Here is a 19104-nt window from a genome sequence, read left to right on the forward strand (position 1 = left end):
TTTGAGTATATTACACTGAATCTGGTCTGACTGCACTGGCTACCAATTGGTTTCTGGATCCAGTTCAAAGTTTTGATTTTGACCTATAAAGTCTTAAACAGCTCAGGACCATCTCCTTCCATATGAACCTACCTGGGCCCCGAGATCATCTTCTGAGACCCTTCTTCGTGTGCCTCCTCCTCAAGAGGTCCGGAGGATGGCAACACAAGAACGGGCTTTTTTTGCAGTGGCTCCCCGTTTGTGGAATGCTCTCCCCAGGGAGGTTCATCTGACGCCTTCATTATACACTTTTAGGTGCCAGGCAAAAATGTTCCTCTTTAACCTGGCCTTTGGCTGATTGACATCCAAAGCCCTTTTAAGATGTCTTGGGGAGAGGGGAGGGGGTTATTGGATTGTTTTTTATTTTTATAATGTATTTTGTGTTTTGATATTGTGATTTTATGTTGTAACCGCCATGAGACCTGTGGGTATAGTAAGTAAGTAAGTAAGTAAAACCAGTGTACATTGGCTTTGTGGGTCATCACAGGTAGAACAATCGAGGGAAGACCTTCATACAAGCTCAAAGGATTTCCATGAGACATGGTGTTCAGATCTCATGGGCTACTATCTGCATGCTGGAATTCACTCCTGCAAGAGACAGTGAAGGCCAATGACTCAAATGGTATAAAATAAGGTTGCAATACATTCAGAATTACCCAGGTATAACTGGCCATCAGAAACAGTGTCCAGGCGGAAATCGGCGAAATGTCTGGGGAAATCTGGATGTATGGCAACCCATGCCAGAAGTGAAGTTTTCGGTGGCTTTCATTAAATGTAGTTCAAAAACTCTTTCTTTCTTTCTTTCTTTCTTTCTTTCTTTCTTTCTTTCTTTCTTTCTTTCTTTCTTTCTTTCTTTCTTTCTTGATTTTCACTTTTTGAAATATGGCAACCCTAGTATAAGGCAACTTCTGATGTTCTTAAGTCATTAATGCTGCCATTGTGGCTAGTAACCATTGATAGCTTTATCATCCATCCTAATCTTCTTTTAAAACCATAATCTCTCCAGGTAGGGCTGAAGATATCCACTGCCTGGATGGCTGCTGCGCATCAGTGTAGACAATACTGAACTAAATAGACCAGTACTCATACCGAGTCCGGAAGCAGTGTCCTGTGTTCCATGTGTGAACGAGGGACAGTTGGATGTCTGTAAAGAGAACTTTCTGTTTTCTACCATGAGCCCCCTCCCTGCCTCAATGTCTCTCTCTCTCTCTCCACCACCTTTGAGAAAGATGTACTTCTGGCTTAGGATGCTCTGTTTTATCGGGCACCTGATGACCTCCCAGCCAGTATCAGGCCAGCAATGGCTGGGTCATGTCCTGGTTAATCTCAACTGCTGGAGACTGGAGACAGAAAGACACTCATTTCTATAAACTGCAACTGGGCTGCCCATTTCCTGGTCAGTGACACTTTCACACATGTTCCTTCCTAACACCAGCTGCATATACACCGTGCCTTTAAAAAGTCTGGAGCTGCTAAAAGATGCATCTAATTAGTCTGTTTCGAATGTTTTGGTGCCTGTTTAGAGAGTCGTATCTGAGATTCAGGCTGCGTATGCACATTCAAAGCTCAACTCTCCCCCCTCCCAAATTCTGGGCACATACAGTATGCTTGTTTTCCTCTGCCCTCCTCATCCCTTGTTCCTTTTGTGTCGTGACTTTTTAGATTGTATATCTGAGGGCAGGGACTGCGGGTGTTTTTTTATTGATTTGTAAGCTGCTCTATGAGCTTTTTTTTTTGAAGAGTGGAGTTAAGGCCACACAGGCACTATAAATTTAAAGCACATTCCTCACCTTCACACAAAAAAGAATCCTGAGAACTATATTATGTCAAGGCTGCTGGGAATTGTAGCTCTTTGGAGGGCAAACTACAGTTCCCAGAAAGGTTTGTGGGCGACATGCTTTAAAATGATGATGTATACTGTACACTGTGTCTGTCGAACCCTTTTTCTGTTTGCATTTTTTTAAAGAAGCAAATTGCACTGAAACTTGCATTATACATATCTAATAGTGTTACAAAGCAGACTGAGAGATTCCTTTGAAAAGTTTGCTCTTTGTGGCTGGAAAAACCCTGGGCTGCTGCCAGACTCATCAAGCACATGTTCAAAATTGTGCTGCAAACAACCATTGGATTATGTGATGATATGCCTTCACCATCGATCCCAGGTGAGAATGGCTGAATATATCAATTTAGGTTTCTCATTTTCCCAATGTTAATTTCAGCTCTCCACATTTCTACATTGCTTTTGTGATTTCTTTCAATAAAAAGAAACGAACAGTTTGCATGAAAATTCATCAGCATTTGAGTGCGAATTTCTGCTAATATCTTCGTATGCAACTTTGCCTAATTACATGTTTTTGCAAAGCGATGTCCCCTAATTTAACACATTTTTGTATGCTATTTTCACAATGTAAGATTTATATGCACACATAACACTAGTATGTGATTCCGCCCACCTTATCACTTGCCTGACTAACCGCATTGCAAAATTCAGAGAAGTGTGCATTTCAAAGGATGACAGTGAAGGATGACAGTGAACATTAGAACTGGACAGCCCTGGATCAAGCCAATGGCCTGATCTATTCCATCACCCTGTTCTCCCAGTGGTCAGCCAAATGCCTCTGGGAAGCCCGAAAGCAGGACCTGAGTGTAGCAGGTCTCATTTTCACACAGTGCTCTGCACTGAGCTGTGCCCCTCAGCTGAGCAGTGCCGGATTTATGTATAAGCGAAACAAGCTATAGCCTAGGGCCCCACTCTCTTGGGGCCCCCAAAACAATTTAAAGGAAAAAACCCTCAATGTACATTTCCAAAGTATAAGATAAAAAACAAATAAAATAAAGCCTATATACAGCAACAGTGTTGTGTGTTGTATAGGCTCCTATGAGGTAAGTAATGGGCCTCGCCTGCTAGCCTGCTCCCTAAAATGTCACTGGTTTGCTCATTTCTATATATAGTGTGCCTATATTCTGCATGGACCGTTTGCATGGCAACATGTGCAAATGGCTTTAGATACCTATCAGGTCCATAAATGAGGATGTGGGTGGCGCTGTGGGTTAAACCACAGAGCCTAGAACTTGCCGATCAGAATGTTGGCGGTTCGAATCTCTGTGATGGGGTGAGCTCCTGTTGCTCGGTCCCAGTTCCTGCCAACCTAGCAGTTCGAAAGCACATCAAACTGCAAGTAGATAAATAGGTACCGCTCTGGCGGGAAGGTAAACGGCATTTCTGTGCGCTGCTCTGGTTCGCCAGAAGCAGCTTAGTCCTGCTGGCCACATGATCTGGAAGCTGTACGCCGGCTCCCTCGGCCAATAAAGCGAGATGAGTACTGCAAGCCCAGAGTCAGTCATGACTGGACCTAATGGTCAGGGGTCCCTTTACCTTTAGGTCCATAAATGACCATATAGCATATATTCCACACAAAAAACAGCAACAATTTGCTGTTGACAAAGGACAGCTGGACATATAAAGGGCCCCATTACCTTCAATAGCTTAGGGCCTCATCAAACCTATATCCGGCCCTGAATCTGACTATTCCCTTATTCATTCATGGCTAGAGACACAGTGTCTCAGAGAAAGCTATTGCCAGCGTACAAAGAGCACTGACATATCGTACGTAAATGCCTCCAGAGTCGCTGTATTCCTTCCCACTATCTCCTTCCATCCATCACATTATGTAGTGTGTCCCCTTCCCCTCCCCAGACCAACCTTTCACTCAGCTGCACAGAGGATAATCAAGTTGGATGGAACGTAGACAAGGCACATCCCTTCTGGTGTGTGTGGTCTTGTCACTTGGGGGTGAAGATGGGGGGTTGGGGAGGGGGAAAGGGCAAGGTTGTATTTGTGTATCTTCTCTTTGGGTGATAACAATAACAACTCGACGAAGGCCATTTGCTCTTGGGGATGTGGAGGGTAGGGTGGGCCATCTTCAGACAGGGATAGATCAAGAACAGAGACATTAGCTAAGGCTAGGAGGCAGCCGCAGAGTGGCCAGCAGGGAAACAGCACTTAATGACCTGTTCTCATTGGGCACCTGAGTAATCTGAAGACTTGCCAGTGGCCACGCCAAGAGGGAGGGCAGCAACCAGAGAAGGAACCAAGCAAGAGGGGTGCATTGCAAAGACTCAGTGGGAGAGGCAAAGCCAGAGCAACCTAAGGTCAGGGTCATGAAAATCACCACACCAGGTGCGTTAGTGAATTCCAGAAGTTAATATGCTAGGGGCTGCCACTCCTTTCCATGACTTCATTAACTAGTAAAGGTAAAAGTAAAGCGACCCCTGACCATTAGGTCCAGTTGTGACCGACTCTGGGGTTGCGGCGCTCATCTCGCTTTATTGGCCGAGGGAGCCGGCGTACAGCTTCCGGGTCATGTGACCAGCAGGACTATGCTGCTTCTGGCGAACCAGAGCAGCGCACGGAAACTCCGTTTACCTTCCCGCCAGAGCAGTACCTATTTATCTACTTGCACTTTGACATGCTTTCGAACTGCTAGGTTGGCAGGAGCAGGGACCAAGCAACAGGAGCTCACCCCGGTGTGGGGATTCGAACCTCCGACCTTCTGATCAGCAAGTCCTAGGCTCTGTGATTTAACCCACAGCGCCACCCGCGTCCAACTTCATTAACTACAAACCTCAAAATTTGGGACCCCCTCTAAACTGGTGCCAAAGTTTTGCAGTCGTTTAGCAGTGTTTGGCAGCAAAAAACCTGCATTTTGCTTCGCCCCACAAACTGAGTAATTGATACATCAAATTGGGATTCAGAGTTAACACCCCAACATCCAACACTGACCAATACATTGCAAACCAGCAACAAAGTTTTGCAGTCGTTTCACAGTGTTTTGCAGCTAAAGCCCCGTGTTTTGCGGCACCCCACAAACTGAGTAATCAACGCTAGGTTTGGGGGTGATACCCACGACCCATGAGTGTCGATAACTCAGTTTGTGGGGTGGTGCAAAACATGGGGTTTTCGCTGCAAAATGACTGCAAATCTTTGGCACCAGTTTGAAGGGGAACCTTGGGGTCCGTAGTTAATGGAAATAAAGCTCCTTTTCACTCTGCTCACCAATGCTGCCTAACCCTTTGCCCTTCCCTGACACCTGACTAACCCCTCACACCCTTTACATCTCACCCACCCCATTGTCTACTCATCATAGGCCACTCCAAGCCCCTCCCAACTTAAGCCCCACCCCTTGAAAGGAAGGAGGAGGTGCTTCCCAGAGCAGCTTGCTAAACCTCTGTGTGAAGGGGTTCCCCCATTTCTCCTAAATCTTGCTGCCGGCCTTCACTGCTCCATCTCTGCCTCCATTAAACAGCTCATGTGGGCCGGCCTGCTGTTTCTGATGCTGCAGTTGTCATGGCTATATATTGGTGGCCATGCCAACTGCAGAGCGTGACAACACATTACCTTTCTATGTATATAGGAAGAGGTACACACACACACATGTATACATGCTCCCAAGGTGATGGGCAATTTCACAGTAATAAAATGCATGGAGATGATTAAATAAACTACATCTGAAAAACTGTATCTTGCTCCACTGCCCACCAAGGGCATTACAACCAGCAAATGGAACCCAATTCGTTTTCTCATGACATGGGCTTTTTCACTGGTGGTACCAATGTTGTGGAATGTCCTCCCTGCTGAAATACAAAAGGCCACATCAGTATTGGCATTCTGCCTGCTTCTGAAAACACACCTGTTTAGGGAATCGTTCCCCTGAACTTGGACTATTGGGTTTATTGTTTTAACTGTTTTCATTGTCATTTTTATTTTACTGTATTGTATATTGCATAGTTTGGTTAAGAGTACTTTAGTGCTGCAATTGAATTGTTATTGTGCATTTTAATTGTATATGGATTTCCTACTAGATTTTATAGTTGGATAATGCTTAGAAGCCATTTTGGCATGTAATGAAATAATAACAGTCGTTGTCATCACCCAGCTGGACAGATTCAGGTCTAGCATGAGACAAGAGACACTTGGGCAGATCCTGCACACACACACACACACACACACACACACACACACCAATGCATGGGCAGGTCCCAATAGTACTGGTAGCTGGATCTATTAGCAGCCATTTGAAATCCCCGCAATGTAAAGTTTCTCTAGGGCACTATATGAAATTAAAACAGGAATTCATGTAGCCATACACTGGTGTGACCAGGTAAGCCAAGATCCCACTGTCATGGCAGATAGTCCATGGTAGGAGCATTCTGCAAAGCCCCTCTTCCCGACTGGAACCAGCTTTGAACTAAATGTTAAAATTAATGAGATAACAGAGTCAATTACCTGTTGAAATCCTTTTAGTATGCAGAGTGAGTTAGAGAGTAGACTTAACTTGTTGCAGTCACACACTTATAGGTAAGACAATAATAAAGTCATTTATGGTAGGAAATACAGAACTTGGATAGAAAAGTACTAATTCTAATCTAACTAACTAGTTAAGAGAGAAACAAGGCAGCCATACTTGCCCCCTTGTTGTCTCTGACCTCTCATTTTGAGGTCTGAGGGAGGAGAAGTGTGAGAAAGGGCAGGAAGTTATAACCAGGGTGCAACCTGAGAATATCCATCTAACATCACAGAGATAGAGAGGTCAGCAAAAGAGCTTAAAAGAGACAAGGCTAGTCTGGGGATCTGGAAGTCCCTAACTCTGTCTTCAGCCCATGTAAAACCCCTCTTCTGTAAGCTAAGCTGTATCAGACAAAAACAATAAGCCTCAAAGCACCCGTCTTTAAAGAGGAAGGATTTCCACGCAGGGTGGATATTTCTTCAGGTCTCAGTGAAGAAACCCGAGGATGGATGTTCAACATGAATCATTCATAGAGGTTAATGTGAGCTGTCTGGATTAAAGCATACGACAAGCAGAGAGCAGGGACTGAATAATGCAAGGATGTGTTCAGAAAAACCTTTGGAGGTGTTTGCCCAGCTGTGAATCTTTCAGCAGGTCACCAAATTCATTGCGTGGTGTCTGAAAGCAATGGGGGAGTGAGATACAGAGGACGAGGTATCTAATGCAGTAGGTATCTAATGGAGCAGAAGGCTACCCCAAGGAACCACAAAGAGAGGGAACAAACCATCTCTTTCCTTCCACCCACACACCATGGTCTTCAGAGGGATTTTGGCATTGGGACCCCTTAGCACAAGGTGGGGGAACTTATTCTGCCTGAGGGCCACATTCCCTTCTTGGAAACCTTCCAGGGGCCACATACCAGTGGTGGGCAGGACCAGAGGCAAAAGTGGGCAAAGCAACATGGGTAAATTCAGTGGCGTAGCTGAGGGGTTGGAGGGCACGGGGCACTACACCGAAAGGAGCAGCACTTACTGCGGGGCCTGCAGCACTCCCATGCCATGTGTCTCTCCTGGGAGTGATGTGGTGGCTTGGGCGTCTGCAGACTCCACGCTGCCCTGAAGCAGCAGTGTGCGGTTTGCATGCTCCTGCCTCCTCTCCGAGGCTCAGCCACCCTATAGCTGAGGGGGAGGTGGTGGGCAGAGAGTTCTGAGGCACACATAGAAAGTCCTGGAGGGCCACATTTGGCCCCTTGGACTGAGGTTTCCCACTCCTACCTTACTGGGTGATGCTCAGGAAATGCACGGTTTCTCCATTGATCCACTGCCCTTCTCTTTATGTGTTTTTCTGGGTCTTTTCAGCACTAACCACCAGCCAAATAGACAATCGAGGCAGCTGTCTGGGGCAGATTCAAGATAGTTGGTGCAGTATTGTGATTGGGGTACAGACACAGCCCAGTGCTAGAGCATGTGCCTTGCTTGTAGAAATGTCCTGAGTTCAATCCTCCAAATCTCTAGGCCACTCTGGGAAAAAGATTTCCTGGATGAAACCCTGGAAAGCCACTGCCAGTCACTGAAGACCAGATGTTGTCGAGCAGCTCCCAATATCCATGAGCATTGGCTAAGGATGATGGGAGTTGTAGTCCATCAACATCTGGGAACCCAAGGCTGAAGAACACAGGTATAGAAAACACAGAGGTAGATGGACTGATGCAACTTCTGCAGCATTTAGTGGGTAGTTTGAAAACAAGTCATCATGAAAAATTTTCGGTATTCTAATCTGCATTTTCCCTAATGTACAGTACACCTTTGTTTTGCAGTTTCCTCCAACATAATGCATTTGTCTATGCTGTTTTCCATAATATGTGCATCAATGCACACTTTTACCTAATGCACACTTTGCAAAATTTGGAGGAATGTAAAGAAGAAGGGAGGAACAGGAAATGAGGTCAGCAGCCCTAAGAAGTGTCAGTCTAGCACAGGCTTCCTCAACCTCACCCCTCCAGATGTTTTGAGACTACAGTTCCCATCATCCCTGACCACTGGTCCTGCTAGCTAAGGAGCATGGGAGTTGTAGGCCAAACCATCTGGAGGGCTGAGGTTGAGGAAACCTGGTCTAGTATAAGAAGGAAGGTCAGCACAAGTTAGATGAGCAGGACAGTCTAGAACGATTGGAGTTCCCCTGTTCTATCTATCTTTTTCCTGTGCAAACCCCTCTCCCCCACCCTCCGAGCTCCCTGTGAAGAGGAATTGATTGTGAACCACCCTTAGAGCTACAGGTATAGGGCAGTATACATTTTCTAAATAATAATAAGAAGAATAGTAATAGTAGTAGTAGTAGTAGTAGCAGTAGTAGTAGTAGTAGTAGTAGTAGTAATAATAATAATAATAATAATAATAATAATAATAATAATAATAATAATAATAATAATATCACTCTGAGAATTGCAGCTCTGAGAAGGGAAGAGTGGCCTCCTTACAACTCTCAGCACCCTTAACATACTACAGTTCCCAGACTTCTCTGGGAGAAGCCATGACTCTTTAAAGTAGTACCATAGTGCTGTGAATATGGCCTTAGAATCACGGGAGGTAGAGACAGACACAGAGCAATCTTTTGACACACCTTCTACCTGGGTGAAGCCATAGGGTAGTCATGAGTCAATGGGACTTCTGCACCCAATGAAGGCAGCAGGTATGCATGGCTCCCCTCCTGAAAGAGTTAATTCCCTGGGCAGCTTGCTAAGTAGTCAATGGCCCAATAAATTATGCCCTGGATTAATGAGCCACAATCATCATTAGTCATGGCTCATCGGCCTGCTAAACCTCCTCAGCGGAGTTTTATCTCTCTGCTTCTGTCCACTGGGCTGCCATATTTCATGCTCTGAAAACAGATGACCCCGGGGGTCACCCAAATGAAAGCCCCATTCAACAGCTCGGCGAATATCTCAGCATGAAGAAGAGAGGTTGGGGTCAAAACAACAGAGAAGATACAGTCAGCCTCTCCGCTGGGGCCATGCTGGAGTAGACGCGCTCCACACGCTCAAGCGACCAGGACATGTTCCTCCCTTTTGGAATCATCCAGGGTCAGGCTGAGTCAGGGAGGATCATGTGCTTAATTAGATTATGACAACTCCCACCCCCTTCAATGGGCTTCTGAAGCAAAGTTTTTTTAAAAAAATAAATAAATGCTGCACATCTGTTCCCTGGTGGGCCACAAATCTGCTTTTATATTCTGATCTAAGATTGAAAAATCAGTTGCTTAGAAGTCAAAATATTCAAAGGCACCTCTTTCACCCATCAGCAATGAGAGTTTAGAGCAGGGGTAGCCAACGTGGTGTCCTCCAGATATGATGGACTACAATTGCCATCATCCTTATCCATTGGCCATGCTGGCTGGGGCTGATGGGAGTTGGAGTCCAACATCTGGAGAGCATCACGTGGGCTACCTTGGTTTAAAGTCACTGCTCTCTCTGAGCCTGGCAGGCAGAAGGCTAGTAGTCACTAAAGAGGCAGAATGTCTCTGCAAGTCCCTTAGCCCTAGTTAAGCTAGTTAGGAATGATGAAAACTGTGGTCCATCAGCATCTGGGCAGCCAAGGTTGAAGAATACTGGAGTAGACAATACTGAGCTTGATGGACCAACTTAATGATAAGGCAACTTTCTATGTTCTCCTCTAGGATGAGATGCAACATTGTTGAAGGGCTGTAGCTCAATGGAAGAACATCTGCTTTGCATGCAGAAAGCACCAGGTTCAATGCTTGGCAACTCCAGGTAAGGCTGGGAATGTTCTTTGCCTGCAATCCAGGAGAGCCACTAATGTAGATGGGCCAATGGCCTTACTCCCTATATCCCTGCATAGCTGCAGGGTTCAAATTTGGAACTTCCAGGTGTATGTGTGTGTTTGTGTGTGCACTGCCCCATGTGGCAAATGGCAGAAATGCAGGTTTGAGTTGTCCCCAAGCCCAAGGATAGGGATCCTGTGGACCTCCACTTCCTGTTGTACTTGCTCTCTCATCATCCATACTCGTGCTGGTGACAAGCTAGGGGAAGGGGGTGTCAAAGAGAGAGAGAGAAGGGGCAGCACAGAGAGGAAGGGGTGCACCCATTGTTTTTGTTTTTTTGCTCTACTCCCGTATGCTTTTAGCTCCAGTCCCTGCCTCCTAAGAGAATGCAGCTCTCATCAGAAAAAAAGTTCCCACCCTCCTTTAAACAACTTGCTGCCTTGTAAAGAAGCTATGGTTTTCCCAGTAGTGATGTATGGAAGTGAGAGCTGGACCATAAAGAAGGCTGATTGCCAAAGAATTGATGCTTTTGAATTATGGTGCTGGAGGAGACTCTTGAGAGTCCCATGGACTGCAAGAAGATCAAACCCATCCATTCTGAAGGAAATCAGCCCTGAGTGCTCACTGGAAGGACAGATCCTGAAGCTGAGGCCCCAATACTTTGGCCACCTCATGAGAAGAGAAGACTCCCTGGAAAAGACCCTGATGTTGGGAAAGATGGAGGGCACAAGGAGAAGGGGACGACAGAGGACGAGATGGTTGGACAGTGTTCTCGAAACTACCAACATGAATTTGAAGAAACTGCGAGAGGCAGTGGAAGACAAGACTAAATGACCAAACAACAACAAAAGAAGCATCCCATAACACCACCCAAGTGGTACAAGGTAAGTGACCATGGAGGCATGCCCATTAGGGCACTGTCCCACACACCTGTCTGCCTCAGAATCATAGAATTGTGGAGGGGAAGGTACCACGAGTGTCATCTGACCCAACCCCCTGCAAGGCAGGGATCTTTTGCCCAACATGGGGCTCGAACCCGCAACCCTGAGGTTAAAGAGTCTCATGTTCTACCAGCTGAGCTATCCGGCCTTGAGCCAGCCCTCACCTGCCTTCCTTCCTACTTTTTACAGCCAGCCCAGGGAGCAACAGTATTGGCAGGACTGTCAGTTGCCATTGCAGAACACACCAGGGAGGAGGATGGGGACAAAACAAAGTTGGCTCTGCCTGTCATTGACTCTGGTGCCACCTACTGTTGGGCTCCCTGCCTTCCACCCTGCCAGAGCCGACGCTCACTAGCCATCACTGTTAAGTGAAAAGGGACGATGCTATGGCTGGTGGCCATAGCAGATGAACCTCTAGCCTGTTCTAGCAATTCTGTTCTGAAATTCTGATGTGTATGCAACCCCCTACATGTGTAATCAAGGGGATATTATGTCAAAGCAATATGAGAACACCATAAACACAACCAGCAAATATTCTTTGTTGGTTGCAGATACATTCCTGCGGAGATTTGAGAGGAAGGTATGTTATTTCAGCCACTCTAAGCAGAACCTCTTGAAAAACAGTCGGTGTGTGTGTGTTCGTGAACCTGCTGTCCCCAGGCACGGTAAATCACCAGCTCCTGAGGAATGACATTTACAGGGCGGGAATGGAAAAGAGTCAGAGGGGGGAAACTCCAGCAGTTCTGTTGAAGGTATTCCAGCTAGGAGCAGGCAGGCTTGGAGAGTCTCATTTTTCAATGGCAATTTATTTGTGCATTTACTGCATGGGAAATTTTAATATAAAGCCAGAGAGAGCCTGCCATTTGGGATATATGATCCTCTGGCCCTTTCTTAATTACAGCTGTGTTGGACAGCCGGTAATGACTGCAGTACATTGCAAACAGGTGGGGCGCACGTCCCCTCTGGACGGCAGCCAACAGAGGAGGCTGCAGAAAGCCGTGGCAGATGGGCTGTGCAACGTCTCTGCTTCCCTTCTTCCCAGAGAAAAATAGAGATGGCGGAGAAAGGAGAAATGTGAACTCAGTGCAACAAAGTGTACACACAGAGAGAGAGGAATAGTTCAGTCCATCAAAGAAAACTATAGATCTGTTCACAGGTTGCATGTCTGTAGAGTTGACCCACGCAGAAGGGGATGGACTGATGGGATTCTATTTACTGGCTGTGCCCTCCTTCCTATGTGAATTCAATGTAAGTTGTAAAATAATTATATTTTATTTACTTATGCACTGGCCTTCTACTGGTGGGTTGGGACCTCCTAGTGGATCATGGCTTGATCTAAGGAGCACAGCTACCTTGTAAATATACAGTTAAAGATTAAGAAGCAGGTTCCCCAATCCATAGTTGGCTTAAAATACCTGATTTATTGCAGTTCTATCTCACTTTGTCCTAGGTGGCCATTGACCTATGTCTGCGTTTGGAGCACAGAAACTGGGTCCAGAAACTATGATAAGGGAGGGGAACCTTTTTGAGTCTTTGGGTTACATTCCCTTCCAGGTAACCTTGGGAAGGGGGCACATGCCATGTTGGGGGAGGCCAGATGCACAAGTGGGTGGAGCAATAAATGTAAATTTGTTTAGTGGGTTACTTTCTGCAAAGACTCTCACACACCTTCTCTATCCTCCATTGAGGCAAGCAAGAGGCCTTATCAGATTTCAAGGAAAGATACCAGACACTCAGGGAGGGTACAAAGCACGGCTAGTGGGGGTGTGTGTGGCCTGTGTAGAAAGGGTGGGGCTGAGGAGGCTGTGGCTTGGATAGACTCCTAAGGGGGCAGAAGGAGAGACCTTCAGCCCAAGGTTCCCCATCCCCATCTCAAAGTCACCAAGAGGAAAGGAAGTCTTCCAGTGTGCTCAAAATGTTTTTGTCAGGCTGGATTCCATGCATAAAAATATACCTTTGGTTGCTGCTTGTATGTAGCTGATCTTTGTAAATTACTACCATGGGGACATTGTTGGAAGTTTGGATGCAACTCAGCTTGCAGAAGAGGGACTTTGCATGGGTTAAAACAGACATAGTTAAAGACCTCCAGGTTCTGAGACTATTCCTATATCCCTAAACAGTTGGGCTGACTTCTCTATCTCATTGTTTAGATCAGGGGTTGTCAACCTGGTCCCTACCGCCCACTAGTGGGCATTTCAGGATTCTAGCTGGGCGGTAGGGGGTTCTACGGCACAAGCTGAATCCTCCTTCCATTGAGCACTGGTGGGCGGTAAAGAAGTGTTACCATCAAGAAAGATGCATTTGTGGGCGGTAGGTATAAAAAGGTTGACTACCCCTGGTTTTGGGACGCAGGTGGTGCTGTGGGTTAAACCACAGAGCCTAGGGCTTGCCGATCAGAAGGTTGGTGGTTCAAATCCCCAAGATGGGGTGAGCTCCCGTTGCTTGGTCCCTGCTCCTGCCCACCTAGCAGTTCAAAAGCACGTCAAAGTGCAAGTAGATAAATAGGTACTGTTCTGGCGGGAAGGTAAACAGTGTTTCTGTGCGCGGCTCTGGTTTACCAGAAGCGGTTTGGTCATGCTGGCCACATGACCCGGAAGCTGTACACCGGCTCCCTTGGCTAATAAAGCGAGATGAACTCAACAACCCCAGAGTCATCCACGACTGGACCCAATGGTCAGGGGTCCCTTTACCTTTACCTTTTACCCCTGGTTTAGATGTTCTCTTTAGCTGTCCTCTGTGACATCATCTTTAATTACCCTCTGAGAAAGCAAAGGAGCAAGCCTGGCTGCCGTGTTCTTCTCTAGACTAGCTAGTTAGACTAGAATGAGAAACTTTTCTATCCATGTTTTGTATTTCCTACAATGAACATATAAAATATAAAAACAACTGTGGTTTATATATTTTGCTGGTGTCGTTTTATATTTTCCTAGAAGCCGCACAGAGTGCCTGGGGCAACCCAGTCAGATGGGTGACATTTATTATTATTATTATTATTATTATTATTATTATTATTATTATTATACCTACAGGCATCTCTGAGAGTGTGATTGCAACAGGTAAAGTCTACTCTGTGACCAAGATTCATTAGTTAAATGCGGCTCACTCTGCTTGCTAAAGGATTTCAATAGGAAATAGGACCCCATTATCCCAATAGGTATAAATATCAATGGAGACCCTTAAAGAGGGATCCAGTATTCTAACATCCAAAAAACACATGTAGGTGTGACTAAAAGAGTTGATTGCACTCCAGGAAAGAAAGTGTAGCAGTAGCATTGAATGGACTGTGATGGAGGAGTCTAAAGTTGAAGACGCCCTGGAGGTTCCAAAAATGGTGTGACCAGAAAGTAGAGCTGTGCCAAAATGACTCACTTTCATTTTTCTATTAACTCCATTGCTTCAATAAAATGAAAAATTTGCACGGTGTTCTCAGCAAATGTTGGCACCGCTCTTGGATACTTCAGACATATTTTGAATGGTGCAATCACCAGGAAATGTTCAAAGTTTTCTCCCAAGAGAAGCCTCATGATGTGGGGGGCCGGACTATATTTTGAAAATAAATAAATAAATGAACGAATTCCTATGCCCCACAAATAACCCAGAGATGCATTTTAAATAAAAGGACACATTCTACTCAGCTGATTCCAGGACCCTCTGCGGGCTGGATTGAGAAGGCAATTGGGCTGGATCCGGCCCCCGGGGCCTTAGGTTGCTTACCCCTGATCTTGATCAACCAAGCTGAAACAGATAAATCCCAGGCATACAAGATGGTGGGAAGGAAAAGAAGATCGTGACATGTTTTGGAAGGTGGAAAGGAAGCCTATTTGTGATGCTTTGGAATTTTAAAGTGTAGGATCATATATACCATATTTTTTCGTCTATAAGATGCCCCCATGTATAAGATGCCCCCTATTTTGGGAGACTCAGATTTAAGAAAATGGGGGGGGGGGAGGGAGATGTATCCATGTACAAGATGCCCCCTAATTTTTGACATTATTTTTTAGGAATAAAATCTAGGCTTATACACAGAAAAATACGGTAATTGTAGGAGATGTTGGGTATAGCATAAGGCATGATGGCAGATGTTAATGGAGGTTAATTTCATCAACAGCATTATTTATAGAAATAGTAACATTTTTGATCTGACAATCTATTGAGGATTTGGGGTAATATGTATGAATACTTTATTTTATAATAATAAAAAGCAAAATAATGTGTGCATTTTATTGTTGCAATTTTTTTAAAGTTCTGCAATAAATGGTATTTATGCAAAAAGTACACACTCATATATACAATGTTTATATAATTCCTGTCGCAAAAAGTAAAGATACTTTCCAACCTTACCTTATTAATCAAATAAACTATTATCTTTTCATTTTTTAAAAAAGGAGAGAGTGGGTGCATATCATCCTTATATATTTTATTACAATAACTAATACATAAAATTCATTCCTGTATAACAGTAATGAATAAGTAAGATCCAGTTCTCTACAGATTTGTATGTAGATTTTCTTTCCTTCATTTCCTCTCCTTGTATTATTTATGTATTTAATTTATTATTAATGACAGTTAGATGCTTTCTCAGAACATAAAATTCTCAGATCATTTTAACAAGTACAATTTTAAATGGAGAATAAGACACAAATCTGTCATAGCAAAGTACAGTGAGGAAAGAAACCCACAGCACAACCCTGAGATTTAAAACACAAAGCACATGTCTACTCAGAAGTAAGGCCTATTTGATTCAATGGGGATTACTCTGAGGCAAGTGAGGTTAAGAGGAGCCTTAACTGTTTTTTGTTGTTAATTTACTCATATTTTGGTAACTCAGTGAGATGAGGGCAGAACTCTACCATTGGGTTGTGACAAAAAACAACAACACCTTCACTGCTATTAAATGATTTCTGTACTTATTTCTTTTATTTATTACATATAATTTATTTACCACTCAACTGTAAGAAGAAGAAACACCCCAAAGTGGTTTATGTAAAGAAATAAAACAGTTTTTTTTAAAAAAGCTATTTAAATACTAATCAAAATAATTAAACTAATTAAAATGGATGACATTTAAAATTAAATTAAAGCAAATTAAAACAAAAAAATTAAATAATTTTAAAATTAAAATAATTAAAAATTTAAATTATGTCATCTGGGGGAAATCCAACCTTTTAGGTAAACTAAGCAATATTACGTTAGGATTGGATAACCACTGGGGGATTTGCCCCCTAATATTGACTTTTAAAATAAATATATATATAGCTTAATCTAACCAACTGGCTCAGCACTACAATAAATAAATCTTTCAATAAATAAATAAAAGTCTGCAAAGGGAACAGAGAGCGACTCCTTTATTTATCAGCCATTCTCACCAGGACATCTGCAGAGTACTCTTCCAAAAACTCTCTGCTCAGAACAGGACACTGCGTGTGAGATGACCTGGGCTCACATCTGCCATTTTACAAGTATCTCTGCTCATCTCATGGAGAGAAATGGGCATCTGAATCCTGAGAGGGGAGAGACCAGATGAATGCTTTTCACATGATCAGAGGACTGTCCAAGGCTAGGACAATGACCAGATCTTCTTTGCCGTAATGATGACAGCCATTTCAGACTTATCATCCCTGCACTATATTAAGGAACTGAGATTAAATTGTTGTTCATTAGGGCAACATCTGTTGGGAATCAGCCAAGAACAGTTGCTGTAAGAGAGCTGGGGGGGGGGACACACAACAATTTCCCCCCTACTCTCGGTCCAGATAAAAAAAATAAAAATGCCTTTGTCCTCTGAAAAAAAAGAAGAATCTTGTTTCTTCCTGCTGACTATTAGGCAAAATGAAGAGGGTTTTTTTTTTAAAGTCTAGCTGAGGACAAGTACTAGAAGAGGTACAGAGATTGGGACTAGTTTGTGGGGAAGAAGTACATGAGATAAAGGTCTATCCAATTATGAATGGTTCAGACCTATCTTTGCCAACCCAGTGCCTTCCAGATGTTTTGAGATGCAAGTTGGATGATGGGAATTGTAGTCAAAAATATATTGAACGCCCCATGTTGGTGATGGCTGGTTTAATGAGAGTGAGGGTGAATCAAGACTCCCACCCACCTGACCTCTCATAGTAATAGAATGAGGTAAAGGTAAAGGGACCGCTGACCATTAGGTCCAGTCATGGCCGACTTTGGGGTTGCGGCGCTCACCTCAATCTATAGGCCGAGGGAGCCGGCGTACAGCTTCTGGGTCATGTGGCCAGCATGACTAAGCTGCTTCTGGAGAACCAGAGCAGCACATGGAAACACCGTTTACCTTCCCGCTGGAGCGGTACCTATTTATCTACTTGCACTTTGACGTGCTTTTGAACTGCTAGGTTGGCAGGAGCAGGGACCAAGAAACAGGAGCTCACCCCGTTGCAGGGATTCAAACCACCAACCTTCTGATCAGCAAGCCCTAGGCTGTGTGGTTTAACCCACAGCGCCACCCGCATCCTTAATTCATGGAGATTTCTCGGGGGGTGGGGAGCTCAGGGAGATTTCTGAGAAATCTTTGACTGTTTTATCATTCAAGTTCCTCTTGAACTGATGAAAGGGTTTGCTTCTCCTCTGGAGCACACTCTGCCAAATAGCCTTCTGAATCCTGTTGTGTATAAGCAACATTGGATTCCTCCAGTCAGTAGAGGGCAGTGTTGAGACAAACAGATAGTCAGGGAAAACACACCATGTGGTTTCCCACTAAGCCCCCAAGCTCCGCCCCTTTTGCTTGCTCTCTCCTGCAAGAGGCAGCCATGAAATGTGCTCCAACCATGTAGGCTTAGCATGCAACGTCATTCTTGTAAGCATGAAGTAATTGTAAGTAAAGAACCTTATTTACCATTGGGACATCACTGTTTTATAAGCAATATTAGTGATGTGTAGATAAGACAGAATGGGTGCTGGAGGGGCTGGATAGATCCAGCTTCCAACCTATTAGCTCTGCTATAAACTACAACCCAATCAAATTATTTTTAAAAGCCCCAATAAATATTGTCATACATACATGTTGAACACAACTGGACATAGTTTTAATGTTGTTTGGCAGGATTTTATCTTGCTGAAGAAAGTAATAGCTTTTACCTCTTCCAGCCCTCCTCTCCAATCCCATGGCTTCCATATTACACAGCCATCACAGCTAGTAGCCACATTCAGAGGAAGGAGGCTGGATTTAGTTTCCTCCAGTAAACCTTCCCCCTAACCTGTTCTACTAGAACTTGGCACTGACAAGGGTAGTGGTAGCAGACTTATTCAGGTGAATTCATATTCAGTATACTCTCTTCCAGCAAGGTCACGTCAGGTAAAATTTGGTTGTGGAGAAAGTAGTTTGACTAGGCCAGATGCATCCAACTACAAGCAGGCATTGTCAGGACCATGGAGAGCTCCTAATGAGCTTTGTTGGTTGTAGCTCTCCATCATATTTCTAGCAATGGAAGGATGTTGTCTCAGCAAAACACTAAAGCCATCTGAAACCTCAGGAAGGGTGATAAGCAGAGGCATACCTAGACTCCTTGGCAAGGCCCCCTCGGTCCCTTGTGCCCTTGGTAAAGAGCTGTATCAGTGTGCCTACCATCCCTTGCACCCTTGGTAAGGAGCTATTTTGGTGCCTCTGAAGCCGGAAGAGACAATGGACCAGAAACTCAAAAAGGTTGCTTTTTGTCGCCTTTTGCATGCCGCCAGTGACTTCCTCTGTGGTCATTGGGGTCGGGTCTGTTCTGTTCCACCTCCCCTCCTCTCTTCCTTCTTCTCAGTTGTGTGTGCAGCCATTACTCCTGTAGATCTCTCGGGAGTTTTCTGAAGGAGCTTGTTGGGGAAAGTGTATTAATTGATTAATTGACACATTGAAAGCCCCCTTGGCCAAATTAAAGATAAATTATGTATGCCACCATCACTGGAGTTAAGGTGAATTGTTGGTGGGGGCAATATTGATCTGGGAGAAGAGAGGAACAAACAGCTGTTCCTTTGGCCAGAACTCATACCAACTAGGCTGAGCCCTTCCACATGTCCTCTTGCATTCATGAGAATTTGTGCTCAAGGTGGTATGG

This window comes from Podarcis bocagei, assembly GCF_964188305.1.
Source record: "Podarcis bocagei genome assembly, chromosome: 16".
Classification (NCBI taxonomy): Eukaryota; Metazoa; Chordata; class Lepidosauria; order Squamata; family Lacertidae; genus Podarcis; species Podarcis bocagei.